Source organism: Elephas maximus, chromosome 2, assembly GCF_024166365.1.
Source record: "Elephas maximus indicus isolate mEleMax1 chromosome 2, mEleMax1 primary haplotype, whole genome shotgun sequence".
NCBI lineage: Eukaryota > Metazoa > Chordata > Mammalia > Proboscidea > Elephantidae > Elephas > Elephas maximus.
In genome coordinates this window covers 112,711,727-112,730,962 of record NC_064820.1, presented here as the reverse complement: position 1 = coordinate 112,730,962, position 19,236 = coordinate 112,711,727, and the positions used below count along the sequence as shown (strand labels likewise).

Sequence of the window (19,236 nt, the reverse complement as noted above, 5' to 3'; positions counted from 1 at the left end):
GTATTTTTTGTATGCTTGAATTGGGAGTATAACCCTCAGAGCGTTAGTGCGAATAATGACAAAATGGGGAATTTATTACTAAACCATACTTATTTAAGATGATGGTTTTATCAACTGTTATGTACAAAATCCAATTGATTAGAGACCCTGTACCACATCATTTCATCCTAATTTTGTTCTGATTTTCCCTATGCCCTGTGAGAAAGTATCATGACCAAAGAATCTAAGAAGGCTGTTTTAAAATGAAATAATACTTTCCTAAATTTGTGATCCGAGCATATATATTTTGGAAAACTTTAAAAAATTAAAATTAAGAAAAGACAATGTTTAAATTTAGCAGTCTGCATTTAGAATTCCTGACATTAATATAAAATTGCTAAATTAAATCCTTGATCACTAGAAGAACATTGCCCACAGAATTTTTTTTTTTTTTTCCTGCATGACACTCCACTTCTCTTTGCAAATCATACTTTTTGGCTATTATCACAATAATAAGTAAATAATTCTTAGCATGGTTTCTCATCTTTCTGTAATAAATTTGTTTTCCATTGAAAGGAACAGAGAGTGAGTTAATGGTCTGTTACATTTTATCACAATGTAAATTAATTTCTTGGGTTGAAATTCATTTTCAAGGTTATATTTTGGTTATGTTAAACATTTATGTTTCTGAAAACAAGCCAAATGTTGTGATGCTGGTGTCTTTGTTTTTTAAGTATGTGCTAATCAAATAATCAGAGATTATATCTATAAAAAAGATGCATTACCCCTCACTTACTAATGTACATCCCATAATATGAAATTTAATTACCCCAACTCAATAATTCACAAAGCTGATAAGTGATAATGGACATTCTTTTAAGTGCACGGACACTATGCAGATATATTTCATTAATGGAATTAATTTAGAATTGTAATTAAATAGATTACTTACTAGTTCACACTATAATTTCATTAAACTAAATGATACTGGTTCATCACCAAGCATCTATTAAAGAATCCCCCAAATGTGGCATATATTGTAGAGTTTCACACATTGAATGTAGACTGCTAAGTTAAAAAAATAATTGATTCTGGTTCTAATTATACTCAAGGAGCTTTTTTTTGCAAAACAATAAGAATTCTAGTCTATATAATTTCACAAAGAGAGAACTACTAAAATTGTTCATAATTTTATAAAATCAGTCTACAGGATTTTTATGAAGTTTTTAAAAATTATTCTCAGGTAAGCTTTATGTTTAAACTTTAAACCATTTTTATGTGAATTTGAACATAAACAAATCCAGAAAAGCTCTGATTTGCATATTTACTTCATTTATCAACAAACATTTATTGAACACCCACTATGGATCAAACTCTGAGCTAGGTGCTTAGGGACAGGCTAAGGAATTAGAACACGGATATAACGTCTGTTCTCATAGATCTTGTCACAGGGGATTTTTGTAGAAAATTTGTGAATATGACCAAAGATGTGTGAAAACTTATGGTCATTTCTTTAATTTTATTTTTTCCTCTAACTTTTAATTTACCTTTTGTATTCTCACTCACATAAAGTTGTTTTGCAACTTTGATTTTATGCAATTTTGCAGACCCACTTTATGGCCTAGTATACTAATTATATCATCATTTGTGTTATATTTAAACCTGAAAAAATTTAGTAACATCCAACTTCCATATTATCAAACATTTTATGCCAAAACTAAATCATTTCAGTATAACATAGATCTAAAGTACAAGAATGTGTTTTTATATATTTTAGTTACACTTTTATACGACATTGGTAAGTAAAATATCCACCTCATGCCTATCAATCTGTCCTACTCTGGTGGCTTGTGTGTTGCTGTGATACTGGAAGCTTTGCCACTGTTATTTCAAATAACAGCAGGGTCACCCTTGATGAACAGATTTCAGTGAGCTTCCAGACTGAAACAGACTAGGAAGAAGGACTCAGGAGTCTACTTCTGAAAAAAATGTCCAGTGAAAACCTTATGAATAGCAATAGAACGTTGTCTGACATATTGCCAGAAGATGAACGCTCAGGTTGGAAGGCAGTCAAAATATGAATAGGGATGAGCTGCCTCCTCAAAGTAGAGTTGACTTTAATGATGTGGATGGAGTAAGCTTATGACAATATAATAAGAAGAAACAGCTGCAAACATCCATTAATAATCAGAATGTGGAATGTACGAAGTATGAATCTAGGAAAATTGGAAGTCATCAAAAATGAAATGGAATGGGTAAACATCAATATCCCATGCATTAGTGGGTCGAAATGGACTGTTATTGGGCATTTTGAATCAGACAATTATATGGTCTGCTATGCTGGGAATGACAAATTGCAGAGGAATGGCATTCCGTTCATCATCAAAAAGAACACTTTAAGATCAGCCTTGAAGTACAATGTTGTTAGTGATAGGATAATGTCCATACACCTACAAGGAAGATCAGTTAACACAACTATTATTCAAATTTATGCACCAACCACTAAAGCCAAAGATGAAGAAATTAAAGATTTTTACCAACTTCTTCAGTCTAAAATTGATCAAACATCCAATCAAGACACATTGATAATTACTGGCAATCAGAATGCAAAAGCTGAAAACAAAGAAGGACTGATAGTTGGAAAACATGGCCTTGGTGATGGAAACTACACCAGATATCGAATGATAGAATTTTGCAAGACCAAAGACTTCTTCTTAGCAAATACCTAATTTAAACAACATAAATGGTAAATATACACATGGACCTCTCCAGGTGGAATACACAGGTATCTAATCAACTACATCTGTGGAAAGAGACAATGGAAAGTCTTAATATCATAAGTAAGAACAAGGCCAGGGCCCAACTGCAGAACAGATCATCAATTGCTCATATGGAAGTTCAAGTTGAAACTGAAGAAAATTAGAACAGGTCCACAATAGCCAAAGTACAAACTTAAATATACCCCACCTGACTTTGGAGTCATCTCAAGAATAGATTTGATTCATTGAGCACTAACAAAAAAAGAACAAAAGAGCTTTGGAATGACATCAAGAACATTATACATGAAGAAAGCATGAAGTCATTAAAATGGCAGGAAAAATAGAAAAGACCAAAATAGATGTCAGAGGAGACTCTGAAAGTTGCTATCAAACACAGAGAAGCTAAAGTGAAAGGAAGAAATAATGAAGTCAAAGACCTGAGCGGAAGATTTCAAAGGACAGCTCGAAAAGACAAAGTAAAGGTTTATAATGGAATATGCAAAGATTTGTGGATAGGAAACCAAAAAGGAAGACCACACTTGTCATTTCTCAATCTAAAAGAACTGAAGAAAAAACGCAAGCCTCAAGTTGCAGTACTGAAGGATTCTACAGGGGAAATATTAAAGGACTCAGTAAGCATTAAAAGAAGATGAAAGGAATACCCGGAGTTACTGTACTAAAAAGAATTGGTTAAAGTTCAACCATTTCTGGAGTAATATATAACCAAGAACTGGTGGTACCAAAGGAAGAGGTCCAAGATGCACTGAAGGCATTGGCAAAAAACGGGGTTCCAGGAATTGGTGGAATAACAAATGAGATGCTTCAATATATGGATGCAGTGCTGGAGGTGCTCACTCATTTATGTCAAGAGATATGGACAACAGCTGCGTGGCCAACCAACTGGAAGAGATCCGTATTTGTACCCATTCCAAAGAAAGGTGATTCAACAAAATGTGGAAATTATCAAACAATATCATTAATATACACACAAGTAATATTTTGCTAAAGATCATTAAAAAATGGTTGTAGCTGTACATTGACAGAGAATTGCCAGAAATGTAAGCCGGATTCAGAAGAGGACATGGAACAAGTAATATCATTGATGATGTCAGATGGATCATGTCTGAAGGCAGAGAACACCAGAATGGTGTTTAACTGCATTTTATTGACTGTGTAAAGGCATTCAAAAGTACAAATCATAACAAATTATGAATAACAATATAAAGAATGGGAATTTCAGAGTGCTTAATTGTGCTCATGAGGAACCTGTACTTAGACTGAGAGGCAGCCATTCAAAGAGTACAAAGGGATACTGCCTGGTTCAAAATCAAGAAGGGTATGCATCAGGGTTGTATCCTTTCATCCTACTTATTCAATCTGTATGTTGAGCACATAATCTGAAAAGCTGAATTATATGAAGGACAACAAGGCATCAGGATTGGAGGAAGACTCATTAATAACCTACCCAGAACCAGATATGCAAATGATACATCCTTGCTTGCTGAAAGTGAAGAGGACTTGAAGCACTTACTGATGAAGATCAAAGACCACAGCTTTCAGTATGGATTACACCTCAACATAAAGAAAGCAAAATTCCTCACAGCTGAACCAATAAGCAACATCACGATAAATGAAAACATTTAAGTTGTCAATGATTTCATTTTACTCGGATCCACAATCAAAACCCATGGAAGCAGTAGTCAGGAAATCAAAAGACACGTTGCATTGGGCAAATCTGCTGCAAAAGATCTCTTTAAAGTGTTAAAAAGCAAAGATATCACTTTAAGGACCAAAGTGTGCCTGACCCAAGCCACAGTGTTTTCAATTGCCTCATATGCATGTAAAAGCTGGACAATGAACAAGGAAGACTGAAGAAGAATTGATGCCTTTGAATTTCTGTGTTGGCAAAGAATATTGAATATACACGGACTGCCAGAACAAACGAATTTGTCTTGAAAGAAGTACAACCGGAATGCTCACTGGAAGCAAGGATTGAGAGACTTGGTCTCACTTACTTTGGATATGTTATCAAGAGAGACAAGCCCCTGGAGGACATTATTCTGAGTAACATAGAGGATCAGCGAATAAGAAGATGACCGTCAGGAAAGATAGACTGACTCAGTGTCTGCAACTATGGGATCAAGAGTAACAACGATTGCGAGAATGCAGCAGGACGGGGCAGTGTTTCATGCTGTTGTACATAGGGTCGCTATGACTCAAAAGCACCTAACAACAACAAGTAAGATATAGAGAGGCAATTGTTATCATTCACAATCATTTTGATCTTTTATATTTGCTTCAGATGAAGAAAGATTACATTTTACAGGTAACCCAGTACTAAATGCATTTTTCTTATACTACAAATAATACTTTAAGATTCTACTGTTGCTCTTCTGTATATTATAAATAAATTGTGGATAAGGAGGCAGATGAAGAGCAAATACAAAATAAATATTAGCATGTAATAATCTTTATCATCTTTTAATAAAAATTACAACAGAAAAATATAATGACTTTATGGGAAACAAATAACTAAAAAAGTCTCACATAAAAAAATATGAAGAATATTAAGGGGTGTTTTTAAGTAGTTTAAACATACAAACTAATAATGGATTTTCCCCCTATTTTGTCTACCTTTAATGATGTGATTAAGATGCTTCATCTTTGAAATAAAAATTTAAAAATGTATAAAGATATTGCAAGGAGGGATCAGTCACCAGAAGAGGACATCATGGTTGGTGAAGTGGAGAATTGCCAGGACATGGTAGACCCTCAGTGAGATGGATTGGCATAGTAGACTCAACAATGGACTTGGATATGCTGGCAATTGTGAGGATAACCCAGAACCAGGCAACTATGAGTGGGTGTCAGCTTGACGTCAACTAAAAACAAAATGAAATGAAAAAATGAGAACTAAAAAGTTCAGCAATTAGTTAATTTTGGGCAAGAGTTTCTTTGTTTAACATTTACCTGTCCATTTTTTTTTGGGGGGTGTGGTTAGGACAACTGTCTATAATTTGATTTTCACAGATATAATAAATAGCTTTATATAAATGAAAAATTTTATCACTGAATTCTAGTTGAAATGAATTATAAGATATTATTTTCCTGACAGATTTTACAAAAGCGAATAAATTGATGGGTAAGTCTATTTCTTTCATATCAAAGAATGCACATGTATTAAAATTACATTATTCAATTTATTTAATGTTTTGATAGTGAGTTTTCTGAATTTTTTTTAATGGTACCTCAGAAAACAGTCTACTTTCATTATTTCATTATAAAGTAGAAACTGAATATTTTTCTAGAAAATTTTCTGATAATAAATTAGTTTTGCCTAATCTCAAACTAGCTCATATTGTGTATGTATACCTGTATGCTTCTGGCATAATTCAGTATCTTCACTTAAATTTTTTAATAAGTATTTTTAAAGAATTACAGATTTATTCTTTTATTTTTTGCACAAATAATTTTATATGTATCACATCCAGTGTTTTGTATTGAAACATACATTTACACTAAAAAAAGAAAAAAAAAAGTTGCCATCTAGTGGATTCCGACCCATAGCAAGCCTATGGGACAGAGTAGATCTGCACCACAGGGCTCCAAGTCTTTAAATCTTTACAGAACAGATTGCCACATATTTCTTCCATGGAGCAGATGGTGGGTTCAAATTGCTGATCTTTTGGTTAAAAGCCAAGTGCTTTAATCACTGTGCTACCATTAAAGTCTTGGGTTTGGATGCACACTCTCTGTATTACTGTAACAGGGCCTAGATGTAACCCCAAGGAGCATCACTGGTAAGGGATGAGCACAAACCCATTGCCATTGAGTCAATTTCGACTTATAGCAACGCTATAGGGCAGAGTAGAACTGTCCCACAGGGTTTCCCAGGAGCAGCTGGTGGATTCAAACTGCTGACCTTTTGGTTAGCAACTGACTCTTAACCACTGTGCCACCAGGGCTCCACTATGCCACTAGTCAAATATAATTATGTTTAAACATATATGAAAACAAAAAAATTTACACCTCTAACCAATTCAAATTACTTGAAAGTATTTTAAAACTATAAATTACAAAGGAAGTCTCAACATTTTTTTAACTAAAAGTTCAAAGTGGAAGAAAAAGATTTCAAGAGTATCCCCAGTATTTTTTATTCAAAGAGAAAACTGGACCCTTTTCCCAGTGTAAGAATTACAGTACATTAAAATTTATTGATCTTTTCAAGACTTCTTTGAAATTGTCCTATTTTAAAAGTTTAACTCATGGTTACAAGGTTTTTGGAAAAGACTCAAAAATGTATGCGAGAATGTGACCACTACTCATTACGTTATTAAATTTGTTCTTATCCATAACATTCAAAACTAACCAAGGAATTAGACATTGCTGTCTCTCTCATCATTCTCAAACAATGATATGAATAATTCTTCCTATCTTAATTACTACAGATTTTGATGCATTTCGCCATCCCCTTCTATCATATTCTATCTGAAGGACATTAGACATTTAGAATCTGTTCATGAAACATGTATGATAATTTTTTTTTTGTCGCCAACATTAAATTTTATGGTTGTGTGCCATGTTTGTGCTGAAAGGTGGAAAACATGTTCATATCCAAATGAGACCTTTTTTAACTTCCTTTTACTACTTAGAGTTCTGTATCTAGACTTGATATATACGCTTCATCCTTTGAATTTTAAGGATGTATGCAATGCATATATTGGCTATGCTGCGTACTTGACAGAACCTTCATTAACCAAAACATTTTCTGCAACATTAGATGCACCTACTTCGAGAAGAAATATTACAGACAAAATTGAACTTAACATTTTCTTAAAATATAGCCACAGAATATAGTTTGATTTTTTTGCTTTCTATTTTAAAATAGTACTTTGTGTGGTCTTGCATTTACACTCAAATGTTGCATGCCAGAAAGATCCTAATCTCAAACACTTTGCTAAGTTGAACTACTCGCTTCATCTATGTCTAAAATTAAGTCTTCTCCCCCCTGATAGATAGTTCAGTTGAAACTATTCTCTATGCCTACCCGTCTGGTATCTTCTGCTCATCATGTGTTAATGCATGCTAATACAACAGGAAAAAAACCTATTCCTATTTATGACTTGAACATTCTTATCAGAAAGGTTGCTAGATAAAATATAGAACACCCAGTTAAAAGTGAATTTCTGATAAACAGAAAATATTTAGTATATTTGATGGTGACTATCGTAATTTTATCATAATATCATGATATGATGATGATGATAAAGGAAGGAGCATTGGTTGTATGGTAGTTAAAGCACTCGTCTGCTAACCAAGAAGGCCAGCAGTTCAAACCCATCAGCTGTTCCACAGCAGAAAGATGTGGCAGTCATCTTCCATAAAGTTTTCAGCCTAGGAAACCATATGGGGTAGTTCTACCATGTCCTATAGGGAGCTACGAGGTGGAATCAACTCGATGGCAATGAGTTTGTTTTGGGTATGGTAAAGGAACCTGGATGTTTCAATTGGTTTGCAATCATCTATTAACCTAAAGGTTGGTGGTTTGAACCCACCTAATGGCTCCATGAGAATCCACTTCTGTAAAGATCATTGTTGTTACTGTTAGACACCCTCAAATCAGTTTTGACTCATAGTAAACTTCTCCAGCTGCCATTTGAAATCATTTCTTCCATTCTGTTTAGCTACGCTACATTCAAAATAAAGTTTTCAGAGACTCTTCTGACATCCATTTTGTTCTTTCTTTTCTGTCTTTGTAATGACCTTTTGCTTTCTTGATGTATAACATCTTTGATGTCTTCCTACAACTTTCCTGGTGTTCAATTCCACAAAATCTATTTTTGAGATGGTCTCCAAGTTCAAGTGGGATATATTCAAGGTGGTATTTAGGCTCTCATGGACTTGTTTTAATTTTCTTCAGCTTCAACTTGAACTTACATATGAGTAATTGATGGTCTGTTCTGTAGTCAGTTCCTGGCCTTGTTCTTACTGATGATATTGAGCTTTTCCATATTCTCTTTCCACAGATGTAGTCAATTTGATTCCTGTGCTTTCCATCAGGTGAGGTCCACATGTATAATTGCTGTTTATGATGTTGAAAAAACGTATTTGCAATGAAGAAGTTGTTGGTCTTGTAAAATTCTATCACACAATCTACTGCATTGTTTCCATCACCGAGGCCATATTTTCGAACCACTAATTCTTCTTTTTTTTCCAACTTCACATTCCATTTGCAACTCATAGTGACTCTATAGGACAGGATAGAACTGTTTCATTGGGTTTCCAAGGAGCAGTTGGTGGATTCGAACTGCTGACATTTCAGTTAGCAGTTGTAGCTCTTAACAACAACAACATACTGTATTAAAATTATTTTTTCCTCTGAAAATCAAATTTAACTGGGTATCCTTTAATTTTATTTGTTAAATCCAGCAACCCTATTAATAAGCCGACTACTAACCAAAAGTCCACTGTAGTCTAGTTGATTCTGACTCATAGAGCCCTGTTGAATTTCCAAGGCTGTAAATCTCTATGGAAGCAGATGTATTCTACTAGGTGGCTAATAAACAAAAGAATCACCACTATTTAGGAGTAAGCACATTGAGGGGATAATATTTACTGATCTATTATCACATATTCTAGCTACATATTAAATGGGAATACAATATTTCCTCTCTCTCTCTTTTTCATTTTGTTGTTTTAGCAAAGTGGTAAGTATGCAACTTCATCTTACAAAAAGAGTTAGTGAAAACATTTCCACAGTTGTTGTGTATTAGCAGTTCACATGTTAATTATAAAAATAAATAAAAAGTGCTACAATGCCTTCTTCTACTCAGGAGATCTTGCCTTATGTTTCTTTCTTGTACTGTGATACATTAAGGCCTTTATTTATTTATTTATTTAAAATCACATCTTATTCCTGAGGACACAACTAGAAGGATTATTAACATTTGCCAGCTTTCCATATTTTGACTCCTCAACCCCAAGTCTATATTTACTCCCTCTCAGCTCTATATCTGATAGCATAGTGGTTAAGAGCCATGGCTGCTAACTAAAATGTCGGCAGTTGGAATCTACCAGGTGCTCCTCAGAAACCCTATGAGGCAGTTCTACTCTGTCCTGTAGGGTTGCTATGGGTCAGAATCAACTCAACAGCAATGGGCTTTTTTTTTATTTTTTCCTGCTCTATGCCATCAAACTGCATTCTGGATGGTTAAAACTGGGTGGCAAAACACAGAAAGTAATGTCTCTAAGCTAAAGAGACATTACATTAAATAGTAAGGAATTTGCAAATGGGAAAACTCTATATGATCCACCCAACACCTCATTTTATGATTTAAAAAAAAAAAAAAAGAAGAACTCTTCCAAATTGAATCATCCTCTCTGGGAAATGAGATTCTCTGAATATGTAGGGACAAAGGACAGCCAGTGGTTCTTAGCTACCACAGCTGCCAAAGATGAAATTTCAGCTCCAGGGCATATTCATTTCACTAGTTAAGTGCTACTTGAACTAATAGCAATTTCTTAGGTGAAAAGAATTTTGATCCTTTTCTTATTTTTCCATTATGGAGCTTTGGCATTTCATCAATTGGCATATCCTTCTACATTGTGCTGAAATGTTTCAGAGGTTTTTTGCACAGAATATGGAGGGATGCTTTTGTCTATAAAACAAACCCTCAGTTTAGACTGGGTTTTTTTCTTTTTTTCTAAAAAGTGAAGTTGATTATCTGGCATTGGTCCTTCATCACAGATACCACTGAAGAAAAAAGGGATGTGAAAAAAACTGAAGGACACTGAAGCCCCAGGGGAAATAATGAAGTATAAGTGCTGCAGAGGCCAGCCAGAAATGGAATAATATTTCTTCTGTGAGGACCGCAGTAATAACAATCCATGAGTGATGGGACTTATTGCAAATGGCAAGAGTGCTGTGGGAGTGAGTATAAAAAAATACCCTATTGTGAAGGGTACTGTTTCACATGCACTATCTCCTTCCTCTTCTTCACAGATCACTTCAGCTCTTTTTCCATCATTCCTCTTTCCAAACAACAATAAATATTCATGGAGGGCCTGACATCTGCCAGCAGTGGAAGGTACAGCTAAGAACAAGAAAAGAGATCTGATCTTAGACATAAATTTGTTGTTAAAAGAAATTATTATAAGCAACTGCGAAACAAATAGAGAAATATCAGTAATGGTAATATGTACGTGATCTACAAAGAGGAGGAAGTTAGATGAGGAAATCTTCAGATAGGAAGTGATATTTATATATGGAGGAGTAGGATGGAGGAGTAGGATTGTCAGGCTAGAAATGAGAAAAGGGAATTCCATTAAATGGGTCGGCCAAAGCAATATATAAAAAATAATCTGTTAAGAGGCTTTTTTGTGTGTAATACTCAGATTGGGAAAAAAAAAAAAGCTTGCGGCAAGATTCTGAAGAGCTTTATAGATCTTATTAAAGAATATGGATGTTATAGAAATTAGAAAGCAAATGAGGGTGTGTAAGCAAGGGATATAACGGGATTCAATGTGCATTTTTAGTGGCACTGTGAAGAACGGGTAAGATGAAAAAGAGGTTATAGGTGGTTATGGGAAATGGTGGTGGTGTAGTGGTAGAACTACTGCTGCTAACCAAAAGGTTGGCAGTTAGCCAGTTAGGAGATTATTGTAATTACTCAGTGGGGAGAGATGTTGAAAGCTCAAATAAGACAATGTCAGTATAGACAGAGAATGAAAAGTAGAGTCATTTAGGAAGTAGATTGAATGCCAGGCCAGGAGATGGATGTTACTCTAAGATTTGAGCATGCATGAATGAGTATATTCTGATCCCTTAAAAAGAGATTTTGGTAGATGGAGGAAAAAAAAAAGTTAAATTTTGACTTTTAAAGTGAAGCATAAAAAAAAAATCAAATTCGTTACCATTGATTCTGACTCATAGCAACCCTAACAGACAGAGTAGAACTGCCCCATAGAGTTTCCAAGGAGTGCGTCGTGGATTTGAACTGCCTACCTTTTGATTAGCAGCAGTAGCTCTTAATCACTAAGCCACCAGTTTTCTGAAACCAAGAAAACTAAACCAAACCAGTTGTTGTCGAGTCAATTCTGACTCATAGCGAACCTATAGAAAAGAGTAGAACTGCCCCATAGAGTTTCCAAGGAACATCTGGTGGATTTGAACTGTGACCTTTTGGGTAGCAGCCATAGCTCTTAACCACTATACCACCAGAATTCCCCAGGGTTTCTAAGTGAAGCATAAAATCACATTTATCCTGAACCCAACATAACATTTTTTATAACAAAATCAACCTCATGCCCTTCATAAAGAGATGAAAATAATTTATGATTTGGAAAATCAATTAGTTGCATATGTCACTGTTATGAATTGAATTGTGCCCCCTCAAAATATGTTCTAGAATGTTGTTAATTGCCTTCAAGTTGATTAGACTTATGGTGACCCTATGTGTGCAGAGTAGAACTGTTCCATAGGGTTTTCAAGGAGGTGATCTTTTGGGAGCAGACAGCCAGGCTTGTCTTCAGAGACATTTCTGGATGGGTTGTGATAACCTTTAGACTACTAGTTGAGCCCTTAACCATTTATGCCATCCAGGGCCTCCTGGTATTAGAACATTAAACCCTTGACCTGTGGATATAATCTCATTTTGGAATATAGTTTTCTTTATTACGTTAATGAGGTCATAACAGTGTAGGTTGTGTTTTAAACCAATTACTTTTGAGATATAAAAAGAGCAGATTAGGCATAGAGGGAAGCAAGCACAGATGGGGAAGATATAGGCCATGCCACATAAAGATCACCAAGGAATCGAGGAACAGAGCTGCAAAGAGAAAACTACCTTTCCCCAGAGTAATCAGAGAAAGACAACTTTCCCCAGAGCCAGCACCTTGAATTCAGACTTCCAGCCTCCTAAACTGCAAGAAAATTAATTTCTGTTATAGTAGTATTATAAAAGTAAGAAAATAATAATGTATATTTTTTGAGTGTTCAGAATTTTAGATTTGAAGTCTAAATAGCTTGAAATTTTTTAAATAGTTTCAGATCAGGGTTATTAGATCTAAGCGGCTAATTAACAGAATGTAGTCCAACAGATTTCTCTGAACGTAACTCAATAGAGTGGAACATTTAGGGGACAAAATGAATTCTGTACTTGAATGACCTATTAAACCTTATTAATGACTGAAGACAACATATGTTTATAAAATTTCAAGTCAATTTCAATCAACCAATTTTTAAAGAAATGTAATTTTAATTATGAAAAAATAAATAAACAAATGCAACCCTAACAAATTTGGATGTTTATCCATCCAATTTTAAAGTCAGGAGAATGTAATAACAGTTGAGATTTTAATGAAAAGTTATAGTATAGAAAGCACTTTCATAATCTTATCTATTCTAAAACATTTAACTCCATCTCATGGGAACCTGATGGTATTCTTGTATTTTGTAGATGAAGATATTGACAATTAAAAATGTCAAAGTCTCAGAAAGATGACTCAGTTTTATAAAAGTCATACTGCTTTAGGTAATGGATTTAGGACATAAACCAAATTCTTTATCTCCAGCAACTCACCAAGCCTACAATAGCAATCTAAGACAATTCAGTACAATAAACAAATATAGAATTCCTAGTATCATTTCCCTTGTAATACAGTGGACAAAAATTTTCACTAAATTACGTATATTTGAGGATGGAATATAAAACAGCTATGGAGAGAGAAGTTTCTTGAGAACTACACAAATAAAGGGCTTGGAAGGCTAAAAAAATGGAGTAATAAAAAAAAATTATACATTTGTTTGGGAGGATGGAGGAATTGGGGAAAACAAAAATGGGGATGGCATTTGAACCTTGATTTCAGAATCTAGCAGGATTTTATAAAATAAAAATGTAAAGACATTCCTGGCAGAAGGAAATGGAATAAGTGTAAGAAATAATGGGACACACTAAAGGAATAGGAAGTGTGGTTTAGATTTATGGCATAGAATTTCATTAATGAGAGCCTGTAAATATAGTTATACCGTATTGTAGAGATATTTTAATTTCAGATTAAGATGTGACTGAATTATCATAAGGATCAAGTGATTTCCTACAAGTTTTAATAAGAAAAAATACTTTTTCAAACTAAATCTTAAAATCCTAAAATACAGCCTATGTTAAAGACATGGTGATTAAAGGCGAAGCAAGGAGATAATATTTAAACCTTTACTTATGGTAAAACTGATTACTTTAAAATAACATTCATACCACAAAACCTTACAAAGTTAAAATACTCCAATTAAAGTAAAAATATAAAATATGATAGTCATGTGTTTGTTGCTGTTGTTAGGCATCCTTCAGTAGGTTCCAACTCATAGCAACTCTATGTACAACAGAACAAAACACTGCCTGGGCCTATACCATCCTCACAATCCTTGCTGAGTTTTGAGTCCATTGTTGCAGCCACTGTGTTAATCCATCTCATTGAGGGTCTTACTCTTTTTCACTGACCCTCTACCTTACCAAGTATGATATGTCCAAAGTGCCTGAGAGGAAGCCTCACCATCCTAGTTTCTAAGGAGCATTCTGCTGTACTTCTTCCAAGACAGATTTGTTCATTCTTTTGGTAGTCCATGGTATATTCAGTATTTTTCACCAAAAACCATAATTCAAAGATGTCAATTCTTCTTTGGTCTTCCTTACTCATTGCCCAGCTTTTGCATCGTATGAGATGATTGAAAACACGATGGCTTGGGTCAGTTGCACCTTAGTCCTTAAAGTGACATTTTTGCATTTTAACACTTTAAAAAGATCTTTCACATCAGGTTTGCCCAGTGCAATGCATCTTTTCATTTCTAGACTGCTGCTTCCATGGGTATTGATTGTAGATCCAAGTGAAATAAAGCCTTGACAACTTCAATCTTTTATCCATTTATTATGATGTTGCTTGATGGTCCAGTTGTGAGGATTTTTGTTTTCTTTTTGTTGAGGTGTAATCCATACTGAAAGCTGTAGCCTTTGATCTTCATCAGTAAGTGCTTCAAGTCCTCTCCCCTCTCAGCAAGCAAGGTTGAGCCATCTGTATAATAGAGGTTGTTAATGAGTCTTCCACCAATCCTGATGCCTTGTTCTTCTTCATGTAGTACAGCTTTATGATACTCGAGCTCTGTAATAGACCTTGAGCTACTCATTTAACTTACAGTCATGCTATGAATTTATAGGAGAAAAAGAGCAACTACCAATACATAGAGTCCTGGTGGCACAATATTTAAAGCTCTCGCCTGCTAACTCATAGTTCTGTGATCTGAATCCAGCAGCAGTTCCTTGGGAGAAAAGAGCTGGTGATTCGCTTGTGTAAAGATTGCAACCTAGGAAACCCTATGGGGCAGTAGTTCTACTCCGTCATTCTATTTGCTATGAAGCAAAATTGACAGCACACAGCAACAACATACAAAAAAAGCATTCATGAAGAAATATTCAACATAACTAACTAAGCAAATTAAAAGCCTATTAGAATAAAACTTTTTCCTATCAGATTAATAAGTATTGAATTTCATTATAAATGTACAATATGAATATAAGGGTATGAGGACATAGGATTGTCTTATACCACAGATGGGCAATTTAGTCTCTTAGGTTTTTGATAGGACAACTGGATAATTAATTAAATTTAAACACATGTGACCTTTGACTTAGTAATTTCTCATCAAATACTTTATTATACAAATATGCTCTAACTGGGCATAAATATATATATGTACAAATTTTATCATTATAAACCACTGCCGTCATTGTTTATAATACTTAAATTCTGGAAACAGTGTACTTGTCCATCTATAGGAATCCCTTCTGCTTGTTTAATTATGTACACATATACCATGAAAGGAAAAGATACCCTTAAAAAGTTATACAGTTGCTTCGATTTAGACAATTCTCGGTGATATATTTAAACAAAAACAAGTAAATGTAAGCACTGTCCACCATATTCTCATATTTGATTGTGTGTGTAGATACAACTTTTTAACAAAAAGCATAAAAAACTGCTCATTGCAGTTCCTACTTTCATTTATTAGCCATAGGTACATGTTGAATTTTTATCAATTTATATATCATTTTTATGACATAAACAAATAAAAACTAGTTTTAACAATATTAAGTAAATAAAAGCAATCAAGATATAAGGAAAACCAGCTATTCTAAATTTAAAAAAAAAAAAAAAAAACAGGAATTGAAATTCAGGCCAACCTATTTTAGAGTAAAAAGAGGCTCCCTGTTTTTTACCCAGGCTCTATGGCTATCAGAATCTAAAGAGTTCTTCTAGGAAAAGCTTCCAGAGCTGGTGGCCAGGCAGAATTAAGGGAAGCAAGGATGGAAAAACCCCAAGAAGAAAGGTGAGATTTTATTGTTTGTTTTGTTTTTAATGTTCCAAACAGTGTTGATCCTAAGAGGCCTTGAATGTAGAGACAGGCCAGGATCATCATCTAGGATAATTCCCCAACACACTGACTAAATACACAGATTTTAGCTTTAGGCCCTTGACGTCTTCCCAGAACATAGAACTGAAATAGTTCCATTGCCTATAAATTCACATATACTGCCAAATAGACTTCAGCCCTCCTAGAATGTTTATGATGAATTCCAGCAATAATTTCCATTCACCATGGACTTACTAATAATGCCTTACTTCAGTAAATTCCTGAATGTGGCCTCAGGCTGTCTATACTGGAAATAAGCTATGGAAATTCCTCCTCTATCTTTAAAACATTATCTGCCAGAAGAAAGTAGACTGGTTGCCCAGAAAGAATTCTTTCTCTCACGTGTTTTTTGTTTTCCCTTAAATGAGGATTCCTAATTGCCTGCTTCCTGCTGCAATCTCTGGCGGGTTACACTTGGATAAGTTCCAGCCTTTGATAAGAGTCATATAACAATTCTGACTGTGAATCAGGAACCTGATTCATCTCCCTAGACCCTTCTCAGTCCGGAAAGCCTTGTGGTAAAGTGGAAAGAAACAGCCAAGAAGTCCAGGTTTGGGTCCTAAGGCATTTAATCTTGAGCCTCAGCTTCCTCCTGGTAGAGTGGAGACAAGGAGACCTGCCCTGTGTTGTATGGATCAAATTAACTGCTATGTATGAAATCACTTTATAAATATTAAAACTTTGACCAATGTAAAGGAAATTATTTGTTTCAATAAGAAGAATAGCTTTCATGCATTGAGCACTCTAAGTGTCCAGCTTTGTCCTAAGCTCGTCATTCACTCCTTTTTTTTTCATTTTTAAATAATTTTTATTGTGCTTTAAGTGAAAGTTCACAAATCAAGTCATTCTCTCACACAAAAACCCATACACAACTTGCTACATACTTCCATTTCCCCCCCTCATGAGACAGCTCGCTCCCTCCTTCCACTCTCTCTTTTTGTGACCATTTTGCCAGCTTCTAATTTTTAAGCCCCTCTACCCTTACATCTCCCCTCTAGGCAGGAGATACCAGCATTGACTCAAGTGTCCACATGAACCAGGTAGCTCACACCTCACCAGCATCCCTCTCCAACCATTGTCTAGTCCAATCCATGTCTGACAAGCTGGCTTCGGGGATGGTTCCTGTAGTGGGCCAACAGAAGGTCTGGGGGCCATGATCACTGGGATCCTTCCAGTCTCAGTCAGACCATTAAGTTTGGTCTTTTTATGAGAATTTGGAGTCTGCATCCCACTGTTCTCCTGCTCCCTCAGGGGTTCATCATTTGCTCTTGCAACTATATTTCTGCCCATATCATTCCTTCACTTTATTCCCCAATGAATCTGACTTTTGACTTAGGCTTTTTGAAATTTGTATCTTCTTTCAAGAAAGTGCTATCTGCTTGAAGCAGCTAATCTAAGAAGATTCACTATATATAAGGTGATTAGATTCTTCTAGCAGACAAATTTCAGCAATCATAGGTAGCTGAGCTCCCTTGTTTAAGGGCTCATCTTTCAAATTTATATTTACGGCCTCTTTACGGTTCATTGTTTGAGGTTTTTAATGGCTATATGCTAAGTAAACAGTGAGTTGAACATCAGAAAGTTTCTATTTTCATACTTGTAAACTAACAGGGAGGAAAGTGGAGATATCCTAACCTCAAATATTTGAAAGACCTTAATTTACTATGTGTTCCAGAAAGCAGGAGTGGGGACATTGAATGAGGCTTAGACAACAGCCCATTGTCTAGGGGCTAAGAATAGCAGATGAGGATTGTCACAAAGAAAGACATTTAGTTGGCAATGTTTTTCCCATTTTGGCATGTTCAAAATTCATCAATATTAAGAATCAAACAGTGCTTGAATTTTCTTGCAAGGGTGATATCAAAGGCAATTGAATTCCATTTGTTTTTTTAAGAACTAAAAAAAAGAAAGACAAAACACTTTTTTTTTAGTACCATGTGACTAAGAAAAATAACTTTAAGATTTAATTTTATGACCTCATTGTGCCTTACAGCTCTGATGAATTACTAGTTTAACTAATCCCCAAAATGAGATTGCTAAAACAGGCAAACTAAGACCCCCAGGTCCATACGGGAAACACTTTTTTTTTTTTTTTTAAGATAGGAGATTAGTCCCATAGCATGTTTTCACTCTGCATTGTATTTATTTTGGAACTAAACACATAGATTTTTCTGAGAAAATTCAAAGATGACATATGAATCAGACTGATTTTGATATGACCACATTCCATCTATTAACATGAGAAAAGCAGGATGAACTAAAAAAAGAAGTAAAAGAAAAACAAAACATAAAAATAGAAGTCCCAGAGGTCAAAAATGGAAAGAGAAAAAAAGAAGCCAGAGTGCTCAGGGGGAAGCTGTCCTTTGTGACCAATAAAGGTTTCAGACTGCAAACGGTCTCTCCAGTTTTTGTCTATTGTCCATTAGAAAGAAAAACCTATCTTTTGCACACCCATTGCCATTGTTTTCAAGTCAGTTCCAAGTCATAGTGACCGTATAGGACAGAGTGGAACTGCCCCATAGGGTTTCCAAGGTGGGACTGGTGGATTTGAACTGCCAACCTTTCAGTTAGCAGCTGATCTCTTAACCACTGTGTCCCCAGGACTCCTGTTTTACTAAGTCCCCTTAACAAAGTCCTTAATATTGAAATGTTTCCTATCTTAAGGGACATCCAGAGAAATGGAATGAAAGATACAGTCCATCTGGATATTTCTGTGGGAAAAAAAAGAGACAGTAACAAGGAAGAAAATGTTCAACTTTACGGTTAGTGTGAATGTATGGTCTACATTTGAATTCTACCCATGGTGCAGGGATTGAACTACAAGATGCTAAATTTGTATTAAAATGACAAGGTACCATTAACACAGGAAGATGACTAGAAAGACATACAAATGAGAACCTACTCAATAAAAATGAACTTTTCTAAGATTTTCTTCTCTCCTCAAGTTTCAGCCCCTAGAACCATAATCCAACTACGTGTCCCTGAGGATTTCACGTGTACTTGATCCATTATAGAGTTTCTCTTCCTTGGAAAACGCTT

General features: G+C 35.0%; 1 long non-coding RNA gene across 2 annotated transcripts; it reads left to right on the top strand.

The window, feature by feature from the left end:
• The first annotated feature begins 4,724 nt into the window (after nucleotides 1-4,724).
• On the top strand, nucleotides 4,725-18,941 carry LOC126061609 (uncharacterized). 2 transcript variants are annotated; one of them, XR_007513853.1, is made up of 4 exons: nucleotides 4,725-4,977; nucleotides 10,486-10,668; nucleotides 16,008-16,113; nucleotides 18,862-18,941. It is a non-coding gene; the product is annotated as an uncharacterized LOC126061609 (long non-coding RNA). The 2 variants fall into 2 exon arrangements; XR_007513855.1 differs by lacking the exon at nucleotides 4,725-4,977 and adding an exon at nucleotides 8,761-8,798.
• The last annotated feature ends 295 nt before the right edge of the window (nucleotides 18,942-19,236 follow it).